Genomic DNA, 10,088 nt, shown 5'->3' on the forward strand with positions numbered 1-10,088 from the left:
AAAAAGATCATGCGGTCAGCCCTAGTTCTATTTCTAATATAAAGGCTCCTGTTTCTAGGATTTCTTCCGAGGGAAAGCAGTTGGAAAATAGATTTGTAGAAGATTGCATTTTCTGTATCATTGTCTGTGTTTATTAAATTTGTATACGGAGATCATTTCCTGCACTGATACATTGTAGCAAAATCTCAAGAAAGAAAAGAGATTTGTTATATTGATGTATTTACCTCGCCAAGGAAGGATTTAATTGTAGTACACCCGAACAGATGATTGGCTGGGGGGCGTTGGACCCCCCACCGCTAAGCTAGGGATGGCCTATCCTGAGGATAGGCTATGACAGTATAGCCCGGACAACCCCTTTAAGGCATCCACAATATTTCATTGCAACCCCCACCCCATGTGAGACCTCCCTGGTGTCGATGGTTTTACTGACTGCTCATAAGAGAGAAATTCACATGCGACAGATTTGTCGCAAGCATCTCATACATGTGAATGCAGATATCCAAGCCTGCGCTCCACAAACGGCCCCTTCAGATGAACAGAAACAATTTTAAGTCTTCAAAATTTGTTCAACAAATCTGGTAATTCCACTTGCGTTAACGTGTGGAGTGAGCCACAGATTTCATGCATTGCAATGAATGAAGTCCTCAGTGAAACGCCACAGCTTTTCGGCACCAGATATGATATGAGCAACATGCCTTGAATCTGTGCCAGAGTTTTATGTGGTTTGGCTGTCTGGGACTTATCGATGACCTATCTGTGGTATAGGTTCTCTATCAGATCAGTGGAGAGGGTCTGACTTCCAGGCCTCACACTGATCAGCTCCATCCACTGTATGGTGGCTGCGGCAGCTCTCACATTCACCTGAATAGGAGCAGTGCTCAATGCCGCTGCAAAAAAAAAAAAAAAGTAATTGTCATTATTTCAAGTAGGGATGTCCCGATACCATTTTTTTAAGACTGAGTACGAGTACCGATACTTTTATTTAAGTACTCAACGATACCAATTTTAACAATAAAATACACACACATGTATTTTCTGACCACTGACCAACCAAAAGGCCCAAAAACAGAACTATAACATTCCAAGGAGACGTTACACTGTATGGAGGCAGCTACAAGGAGACGTTATACTGTATGGGGGCAGCCACAAGGAGACGTTATACTGTATGGAGGAAGCCACAAGGAGACGTTATACTGTATGGAGGAAGCCACAAGGAGACGTTACACTGTATGGGGGCGGCCACAAGGAGACGTTACACTGTATGGGGGCGGCCACAAGGAGACGTTATACTGGATGGGGGCAGCCACAAGGAGACGTTACACTGTATGGGGGCGGCCACAAGGAGACGTTATACTGTATGGGGGCAGCCACAAGGAGACATTACACTGTATGGGGGCAGCCACAAGGAGACGTTATACTGTATGGGGGCAGCCACAAGGAGACGTTATACTGTATGGGGGCAGCCACAAGGAGACATTACACTGTATGGGGGCAGCCACAAGGAGACGTTACACTGTATGGGGCCAGCCACAAGGAGACGTTATACTGTATGGGGGCAGCCACAAGGAGATGTTATACTGTATGGGGGCAGCCACAAGGAGACGTTATACTGTATGGGGGCAGCCACAAGGAGACATTACACTGTATGGGGGGCAGCCACAAGGAGACGTTACACTGTATGGGGCAGCCACAAGGAGACGTTACACTGTATGGGGGCAGCCACAAGGAGACGTTACACTGTATGGGGGCAGCCACAAGGAGACGTTACACTGTATGGGGGCAGCCACAAGGAGACGTTACACTGTATGGGGGCGGCCACAAGGAGACGTTACACTGTATGGGGGCGGCCACAAGGAGACGTTACACTGTATGGGGGCGGCCACAAGGAGACGTTACACTGTATGGGGGCGGCCACAAGGAGACGTTATACTGTATGGGGGCAGCCACAAGGAGACATTACACTGTATGGGGGCAGGCACAAGGAGACATTACACTGTATGGGGGCCACAAGGAGACGTTACACTGTATGGGGGCAGCCACAAGGAGACGTTATACTGTATGGGGGCCACAAGGAGACGTTATACTGTATGGGGGGCAGCCACAAGGAGACGTTATACTGTATGGGGGCAGCCACAAGGAGACGTTACACTGTATGGGGGCAGCCACAAGGAGACGTTATACTGTATGGGGGCAGCCACAAGGAGACGTTACACTGTATGGGGGGCAGCCACAAGGAGACGTTATACTGTATGGGGGCAGCCACAAGGAGACGTTATACTGTATGGGGGCAGCCACAAGGAGACGTTATACTGTATGGGGGCCACAAGGAGACGTTATACTGTATGGGGGCAGCCACAAGGATACGTTACACTGTATGGGGGCAGCCACAAGGAGACGTTATACTGTATGGGGGCAGCCGCAAGGAGACGTTACACTGTATGGGGGCAGCCACAAGGAGACGTTATACTGTATGGGGGCAGCCGCAAGGAGACGTTACACTGTATGGGGGCAGCCACAAGGAGACGTTATACTGTATGGGGGCAGCCACAAGGAGACGTTATACTGTATGGGGGCAGCCACAAGGAGACGTTATACTGTATGGGGGCAGCCACAAGGAGACGTTACACTGTATGGGGGCAGCCACAAGGAGACATTATACTGTATGGGGGCAGCCACAAGGAGACGTTACACTGTATGGGGGCAGCCACAAGGAGACGTTACACTGTATGGGGGCGGCCACAAGGAGACGTTATACTGGATGGGGGCAGCCACAAGGAGACGTTACACTGTATGGGGGCGGCCACAAGGAGACGTTATACTGTATGGGGGCAGCCACAAGGAGACATTACACTGTATGGGGGCAGCCACAAGGAGACGTTATACTGTATGGGGGCAGCCACAAGGAGACGTTATACTGTATGGGGGCAGCCACAAGGAGACATTACACTGTATGGGGGCAGCCACAATGAGACGTTATACTGTATGGGGGCAGCCACAAGGAGACGTTACACTGTATGGGGGCAGCCACAAGGAGACGTTCTACTGTATGGGGGCAGCCACAAGGAGACGTTACACTGTATGGGGGCAGCCACAAGGAGACGTTATACTGTATGGGGGCAGCCACAAGGAGATGTTATACTGTATGGGGGCAGCCACAAGGAGACGTTATACTGTATGGGGGCAGCCACAAGGAGACATTACACTGTATGGGGGGCAGCCACAAGGAGACGTTATACTGTATGGGGCAGCCACAAGGAGACGTTACACTGTATGGGGGCAGCCACAAGGAGACGTTACACTGTATGGGGGCAGCCACAAGGAGACGTTACACTGTATGGGGGCAGCCACAAGGAGACGTTACACTGTATGGGGGCAGCCACAAGGAGACGTTACACTGTATGGGGGCAGCCACAAGGAGACGTTACACTGTATGGGGGCAGCCACAAGGAGACGTTACACTGTATGGGGGCAGCCACAAGGAGACGTTATACTGTATGGGGGCAGCCACAAGGAGACGTTATACTGTATGGGGGCAGCCACAAGGAGACGTTATACTGTATGGGGGCAGCCACAAGGAGACGTTATACTGTGTGGGGGCAGCCACAAGGAGACGTTACACTGTATGGGGGCCACAAGGAGACGTTATACTGTATGGGGGCCACAAGGAGACGTTATACTGTATGGGGGCAGCCACAAGGAGACGTTATACTGTATGGGGCAGCCACAAGGAGACGTTATACTGGATGGGGGCAGCCACAAGGAGACGTTATACTGTATGGGGGCCACAAGGAGACGTTATACTGTATGGGGCAGCCACAAGGAGACGTTATACTGGATGGGGGCAGCCACAAGGAGACGTTACACTGTATGGGGGCAGCCACAAGGAGACGTTACACTGTATGGGGGCAGCCACAAGGAGACGTTATACTGTATGGGGGCCACAAGGAGACGTTATACTGTATGGGGGGCAGCCACAAGGAGACGTTATACTGTATGGGGGCAGCCACAAGGAGACGTTACACTGTATGGGGGCAGCCACAAGGAGACGTTATACTGTATGGGGGCAGCCACAAGGAGACGTTACACTGTATGGGGGGCAGCCACAAGGAGACGTTATACTGTATGGGGGCAGCCACAATGAGACGTTACACTGTATGGGGGCAGCCACAAGGAGACGTTATACTGTATGGGGGCAGCCACAAGGAGACGTTATACTGTATGGGGGCAGCCACAAGGAGACGTTATACTGTATGGGGGCAGCCACAAGGAGACGTTACACTGTATGGGGGCAGCCACAAGGAGACGTTATACTGTATGGGGGGCAGCCACAAGGAGACGTTATACTGTATGGGGGCAGCCACAAGGAGACGTTACACTGTATGGGGGCAGCCACAAGGAGACGTTATACTGTATGGGGGCAGCCACAAGGAGACGTTACACTGTATGGGGGGCAGCCACAAGGAGACGTTATACTGTATGGGGGCAGCCACAAGGAGACGTTACACTGTATGGGGGCAGCCACAAGGAGACGTTATACTGTATGGGGGCAGCCACAAGGAGACGTTATACTGTATGGGGGCAGCCACAAGGAGACGTTATACTGTATGGGGGCAGCCACAAGGAGACGTTACACTGTATGGGGGCAGCCACAAGGAGACGTTATACTGTATGGGGGCAGCCACAAGGAGACGTTACACTGTATGGGGGCAGCCACAAGGAGACGTTACACTGTATGGGGGCGGCCACAAGGAGACGTTATACTGGATGGGGGCAGCCACAAGGAGACGTTACACTGTATGGGGGCGGCCACAAGGAGACGTTACACTGTATGGGGGCAGCCACAAGGAGACGTTACACTGTATGGGGGCTGCCACAAGGAGACGTTATACTGTATGGGGGCAGCCACAAGGAGACGTTATACTGTATGGGGGCAGCCACAAGGAGACGTTACACTGTATGGGGGCAGCCACAATGAGACGTTATACTGTATGGGGGCAGCCACAAGGAGACGTTACACTGTATGGGGGCAGCCACAATGAGACGTTATACTGTATGGGGGCAGCCACAAGGAGACGTTACACTGTATGGGGGCAGCCACAAGGAGACGTTATACTGTATGGGGGCAGCCACAAGGAGACATTCTACTGTATGGGGGCAGCCACAAGGAGACGTTACACTGTATGGGGGCAGCCACAAGGAGACGTTATACTGTATGGGGGCAGCCACAAGGAGATGTTATACTGTATGGGGGCAGCCACAAGGAGACGTTATACTGTATGGGGGCAGCCACAAGGAGACATTACACTGTATGGGGGGCAGCCACAAGGAGACGTTATACTGTATGGGGCAGCCACAAGGAGACGTTACACTGTATGGGGGCAGCCACAAGGAGACGTTACACTGTATGGGGGCAGCCACAAGGAGACGTTACACTGTATGGGGGCAGCCACAAGGAGACGTTACACTGTATGGGGGCAGCCACAAGGAGACGTTACACTGTATGGGGGCATTCACAAGGAGACGTTACACTGTATGGGGGCAGCCACAAGGAGACGTTACACTGTATGGGGGCAGCCACAAGGAGACGTTATACTGTATGGGGGCAGCCACAAGGAGACGTTATACTGTATGGGGGCAGCCACAAGGAGACGTTATACTGTGTGGGGGCAGCCACAAGGAGACGTTATACTGTATGGGGCGGCCACAAGGAGACGTTACACTGTATGGGGGCCACAAGGAGACGTTATACTGTATGGGGGCCACAAGGAGACGTTATACTGTATGGGGGCAGCCACAAGGAGACGTTATACTGTATGGGGCAGCCACAAGGAGACGTTATACTGTATGGGGCAGCCACAAGGAGACGTTATATTGGATGGGGGCAGCCACAAGGAGACGTTATACTGTATGGGGGTCACAAGGAGACGTTATACTGTATGGGGGCCACAAGGAGACGTTATACTGTATGGGGCAGCCACAAGGAGACGTTATACTGGATGGGGGCAGCCACAAGGAGACGTTACACTGTATGGGGGCAGCCACAAGGAGACGTTACACTGTATGGGGGCAGCCACAAGGAGACGTTATACTGTATGGGGGCCACAAGGAGACGTTATACTGTATGGGGGGCAGCCACAAGGAGACGTTATACTGTATGGGGGCAGCCACAAGGAGACGTTATACTGTATGGGGGCAGCCACAAGGAGACGTTACACTGTATGGGGGCAGCCACAAGGAGACGTTATACTGTATGGGGGCGGCCACAAGGAGACGTTACACTGTATGGGGGCAGCCACAAGGAGACGTTACACTGTATGGGGGCGGCCACAAGGAGACGTTATACTGGATGGGGGCAGCCACAAGGAGACGTTACACTGTATGGGGGCGGCCACAAGGAGACGTTATACTGTATGGGGGCGGCCACAAGGAGACATTACACTGTATGGGGGCAGCCACAAGGAGACGTTATACTGTATGGGGGCAGCCACAAGGAGACGTTATACTGTATGGGGGCAGCCACAAGGAGACATTACACTGTATGGGGGCAGCCACAATGAGACGTTATACTGTATGGGGGCAGCCACAAGGAGACGTTACACTGTATGGGGGCAGCCACAAGGAGACGTTATACTGTATGGGGGCAGCCACAAGGAGACATTCTACTGTATGGGGGCAGCCACAAGGAGACGTTACACTGTATGGGGGCAGCCACAAGAAGACGTTATACTGTATGGGGGCAGCCACAAGGAGATGTTATACTGTATGGGGGCAGCCACAAGGAGACGTTATACTGTATGGGGGCAGCCACAAGGAGACATTACACTGTATGGGGGGCAGCCACAAGGAGACGTTATACTGTATGGGGCAGCCACAAGGAGACGTTACACTGTATGGGGGCAGCCACAAGGAGACGTTACACTGTATGGGGGCAGCCACAAGGAGACGTTACACTGTATGGGGGCAGCCACAAGGAGACGTTACACTGTATGGGGGCAGCCACAAGGAGACGTTACACTGTATGGGGGCATTCACAAGGAGACGTTACACTGTATGGGGGCAGCCACAAGGAGACGTTACACTGTATGGGGGCAGCCACAAGGAGACGTTATACTGTATGGGGGCAGCCACAAGGAGACGTTATACTGTATGGGGGCAGCCACAAGGAGGCGTTATACTGTGTGGGGGCAGCCACAAGGAGACGTTATACTGTATGGGGCGGCCACAAGGAGACGTTACACTGTATGGGGGCCACAAGGAGACGTTATACTGTATGGGGGCCACAAGGAGACGTTATACTGTATGGGGGCAGCCACAAGGAGACGTTATACTGTATGGGGCAGCCACAAGGAGACGTTATACTGGATAGGGGCAGCCACAAGGAGACGTTATACTGTATGGGGTCCACAAGGAGACGTTATACTGTATGGGGGCCACAAGAAGACGTTATACTGTATGGGGCAGCCACAAGGAGACGTTATACTAGATGGGGGTAGCCACAAGGAGACGTTACACTGTATGGGGGCAGCCACAAGGAGACGTTACACTGTATGGGGGCAGCCACAAGGAGACGTTATACTGTATGGGGGCCACAAGGAGACGTTATACTGTATGGGGGGCAGCCACAAGGAGACGTTATACTGTATGGGGGCAGCCACAAGGAGACGTTACACTGTATGGGGGCAGCCACAAGGAGACGTTATACTGTATGGGGGCAGCCACAAGGAGACGTTACACTGTATGGGGGGCAGCCACAAGGAGACGTTATACTGTATGGGGGCAGCCACAAGGAGACGTTACACTGTATGAGGGCAGCCACAAGGAGACGTTATACTGTATGGGGGCAGCCACAAGGAGACGTTATACTGTATGGGGGCAGCCACAAGGAGACGTTATACTGTATGGGGGCAGCCACAAGGAGACGTTACACTGTATGGGGGCAGCCACAAGGAGACGTTATACTGTATGGGGGCCACAAGGAGACGTTATACTGTATGGGGGGCAGCCACAAGGAGACGTTATACTGTATGGGGGCAGCCACAAGGAGACGTTACACTGTATGGGGGGCAGCCACAAGGAGACGTTATACTGTATGGGGGCAGCCACAAGGAGACGTTACACTGTATGGGGGCAGCCACAAGGAGACGTTATACTGTATGGGGGCAGCCACAAGGAGACGTTATACTGTATGGGGGCAGCCACAAGGAGACGTTATACTGTATGGGGGCAGCCACAAGGAGACGTTACACTGTATGGGGGCAGCCACAAGGAGACATTATACTGTATGGGGGCAGCCACAAGGAGACGTTACACTGTATGGGGGCAGCCACAAGGAGACGTTACACTGTATGGGGGCGGCCACAAGGAGACGTTATACCGGATGGGGGCAGCCACAAGGAGACGTTACACTGTATAGGGGCGGCCACAAGGAGACGTTATACTGTATGGGGGCAGCCACAAGGAGACATTATACTGTATGGGGGCAGCTACAAGGAGACGTTACACTGTATGGGGGCAGCCACAAGGAGACGTTATACTGTATGGGGGCAGCCACAAGGAGACGTTATACTGTATGGGGGCAGCCACAAGGAGACGTTATACTGTATGGGGGCAGCCACAAGGAGACGTTACACTGTATGGGGGCAGCCACAAGGAGACGTTATACTGTATGGGGGCAGCCACAAGGAGACGTTACACTGTATGGGGGCAGCCACAAGGAGACGTTACACTGTATGGGGGCGGCCACAAGGAGACGTTATACTGGATGGGGGAAGCCACAAGGAGACGTTACACTGTATGGGGGCGGCCACAAGGAGACGTTATACTGTATGGGGGCAGCCACAAGGAGATATTATACTGTATGGGGGCAGCTACAAGGAGACGTTACACTGTATGGGGGCAGCCACAAGGAGACGTTATACTGTATGGGGGCAGCCACAAGGAGACGTTATACTGTATGGGGGCAGCCACAAGGAGACATTATACTGTATGGGGGCAGCCACAAGGAGACGTTACACTGTATGGGAGCAGCCACAAGGAGACGTTACACTGTATGGGGGCAGCCACAAGGAGACGTTACACTGTATGGGAGCAGCCACAAGGAGACGTTATACTGTATGGGGGCAGCCACAAGGAGACGTTACACTGTATGGGGGCCACAAGGAGACGTTATACTGTATGGGGGCCACAAGGAGACGTTATACTGTATGGGGGCAGCCACAAGGAGACGTTATACTGTATGGGGCAGCCACAAGGAGACGTTATACTGGATGGGGGCAGCCACAAGGAGACGTTATACTGGATGGGGGCAGCCACAAGGAGACGTTATACTGTATGGGGGCCACAAGGAGACGTTATACTGTATGGGGGGCAGCCACAAGGAGACGTTATACTGTATGGGGGCAGCCACAAGGAGACGTTACACTGTATGGGGGCAGCCACAAGGAGACGTTATACTGTATGGGGGCAGCCACAAGGAGACGTTACACTGTATGGGGGGCAGCCACAAGGAGACGTTATACTGTATGGGGGCAGCCACAATGAGACGTTACACTGTATGGGGGCAGCCACAAGGAGACGTTATACTGTATGGGGGCAGCCACAAGGAGACGTTATACTGTATGGGGGCAGCCACAAGGAGACGTTATACTGTATGGGGGCAGCCACAAGGAGACGTTACACTGTATGGGGGCAGCCACAAGGAGACGTTATACTGTATGGGGGCCACAAGGAGACGTTATACTGTATGGGGGGCAGCCACAAGGAGACGTTATACTGTATGGGGGCAGCCACAAGGAGACGTTACACTGTATGGGGGCAGCCACAAGGAGACGTTATACTGTATGGGGGCAGCCACAAGGAGACGTTACACTGTATGGGGGGCAGCCACAAGGAGACGTTATACTGTATGGGGGCAGCCACAAGGAGACGTTACACTGTATGGGGGCAGCCACAAGGAGACGTTATACTGTATGGGGGCAGCCACAAGGAGACGTTACACTGTATGGGGGCAGCCACAAGGAGACGTTATACTGTATGGGGGCAGCCACAAGGAGACGTTACACTGTATGGGGGCAGCCACAAGGAGACGT

Source organism: Bufo bufo, chromosome 2 (assembly GCF_905171765.1).
Source record: "Bufo bufo chromosome 2, aBufBuf1.1, whole genome shotgun sequence".
Classification (NCBI taxonomy): Eukaryota; Metazoa; Chordata; class Amphibia; order Anura; family Bufonidae; genus Bufo; species Bufo bufo.